General features: G+C 38.4%; 1 protein-coding gene across 2 annotated transcripts in view; it reads right to left on the bottom strand.

Moving 5' to 3' along the window:
- LOC106876806 (uncharacterized) overlaps positions 1–2,758 on the bottom strand; it is a 119,250-nt gene that overhangs the window by 75,000 nt on the left and 41,492 nt on the right. The window lies entirely within an intron of this gene.

Genomic DNA, 2,758 nt, shown 5'->3' with positions numbered 1-2,758 from the left:
ACATGTATACATTCAAATATATGCACACAGACACAGACAATTACTTTTTTCGTTTCTTTTTGAACATTTCCTTTTCCATACAAGTTCAGTTGGCATAGTTTCTGTTGAAACCATGGCAGGGAAAAAATATTTTCAGAAGGAAAAGCCGGAACATGTAAAAGGGATGTTTCTAGACCAGATGGAGTGACAAAAACAAAGGGAATAGACAGAAAAAAAAAAAAAAAACATTGCAAAGGTTTGAATATGTGGTTATGTGTGTAGGTTACATATATTATGCCATGCCTTGATAGAGTGTGGACTGAGATCCCTGTTGACAAACCCTATATGGTATGCAAATTGATATCCCCAGTCTCATGTAGCTACTGAGATTGCTGAGTATTTAAACAGATTGGCTGCTTGTTTGTTTAGGATTGGTCAAATTAATGTAGACACTTCTGATGAGAATCCAATAAGATCTTTAAAAAATTCATGAAATCTTTACCATTTAAACTGGCCAAAATATTCTACATGTTTTATGTTCAAACTTGCCAGATCTGGCCTTTGTTCTGCTCTCTGAGAATGAAAACCATGTGGGTGATGATCCTGGGTGCTCTGATACAGGAGTGCTTACAGCTAATGTAATTTTTTTCCCCAAATAAATTGCACTTCATATTTGAGGCTCTGATGAAGCTATAAAGTGTTATTCAGGCACCCATCTATGAGCCCACTGCATCCAATAGCAGAAACAGCTTTAAGCTAATGAAGTCCATAAAATAATCATTTATTTCTTATCATCTCATTTGCTTATTATCTGCTCTATACCCGTCTAACACTTTGTTCTGAAGCATACGTGTATTGAGTTCTAAAACAGGCTATTAGTCTCACAATGCCTAACCAAAATACTAATATAGGTGTGTGTGTGTTAACGATCAATACCACAACACTATAATCTCACAGCCAGTATATGAAGTAATTTTTGCATGAAAGGATCTGCTGTGGCTACGGTTATCCATAAATTCTTAGACTATTTGTCAGTTCCTAGTTAGTTTCATTGCTTCACATTGAAGTCTCTTTCTGTTTTTTGAAAGACAAGTAAATATCATAAAAAGAATATCAGCTACCTTCTTTCCTTGCCAAAAGTAAAATTGAATATTTAATAAAATTTCTCATTAAAAATTTTAATATATTGTATAAATATTTAAGATCTGCTGTTCAAATAAATCAATAATTAATATTTCTACATTCCCACAATACTTACAAGTGGCTCACCTTACATAAATCCATATCTATACAACGTGTGTCATTTATTAAATTTGTGATCAAAATACTTGAAGTTAAGCAAAAAAAACCCCCAAAAAAACATACACTTGGTCAAAATATTCTTAGAAAATAATCTTTTCAATTTTTTTTTTAATAGTTAATTTACGTGGTCTTAATCAACCTGAAGTTACGGTAAAGTTATGGTAAAGACACTTGTTCAAGGTGCTTTGCAGAGGGATTGAAAAAAAGACTATGCAAGTATGACCTGGTAACTTGTACCATACTTTCACTAATTTGCTGACGTGGCTGATGACAGCATCGTCTGACTGGCATCTGTGCTAGTGGAACATTAAGAGCACCATATGAGTGTGATTGTTACCAGGGCTGCTGACTGGCTCCTGTGCCGGTGGCATGTAAAAAGCACCATTCGAGCGTGGTTGTTACCAGCATCGCCTTACTGGCACTTGTGCCAGTGGCACGTGATAAACAACATTTGAGTGTAGCCGTAGCCACTACCACCTGACTGGCCCTCGTGCTGGTGGCATGTAAAAGCACCTGCTACACTCTCAGAGTGGTTGGCGTTAGGAAAGGCATCCAGCTGTAGAAACTCTGCCATATCAGATTGGAGCCTGGTGCAGCCATCTGACTCGCCAGTCCTCAGTCAAACCGTTCAACCCATGCCAGCATGGAAAGCAGACATTAAACGGTGATGATGATGCCAGTGTAATCACAAGTAGATACAGGCTCCCAGTAGATCCACTGCATCATCCATAACTGTTACTAGGGACCATATGACAGAGAGAAGGAAGTTATTTTCAAGACACAGAGCTGTTCTGAAGACTGCAAGAAAGTGGATGCTGCTAATGAAACTTATATGCTAGTTTGTGGTGTCCAGTCATTTATCCATCTTCTCCACTCACAATTTCTGAGAGGGTTGAAGGTACAGAGTACTTAAGCACCTTCTCCATAGGTCCATAGGTCCTGTCAAAAGTAACAGTCATGACAGTAACCAGATGGATTCCCAAGTATGACCAATCTTGTTCATGGTCTACCTCTAAATCTGTCAGTTGGCTCAGCTTGAAGAATCCATCTTGCAATTCTCTTCTGTGACATTCTCATCACTTGTCTGTGGTACCAGAGCTGTGAACTCTCAGATGGTTCCTCTGATGGGCTTCCATACAGTTTCTGTATACTAAATTTCACATGGTATAAAGTGACCTAAGGTTATGGTAGTGACATTTGGCCAAGGTGCTGTGCAGAGGGATTGAACAGGAAACCATGTGGTTGCAAAGCAAACTTCTTAATCACACAACCATGCTGTATAGCTTAACCATCACCTGTAAGCAGGTATGAACTGGTAACTTGTACCATGCTTTCACTAATTGTTTTAGGTATTTGTGTAGTCACAAGTAGATATAGGTGCCCTCTTAACTTTCCCACCTATGATCCAGTACAACATTGAAAATGCGACAACTGAAGAGAGAGAGAAAGAGAGAGAGAAAGAGAGAGAGAGAGAGAG

The sequence above is a fragment of the Octopus bimaculoides genome, chromosome 7 (genome assembly GCF_001194135.2).
Source record: "Octopus bimaculoides isolate UCB-OBI-ISO-001 chromosome 7, ASM119413v2, whole genome shotgun sequence".
Taxonomy (NCBI): Eukaryota; Metazoa; Mollusca; class Cephalopoda; order Octopoda; family Octopodidae; genus Octopus; species Octopus bimaculoides.
This window is presented reverse-complemented; position numbering and strand designations above follow the sequence as displayed.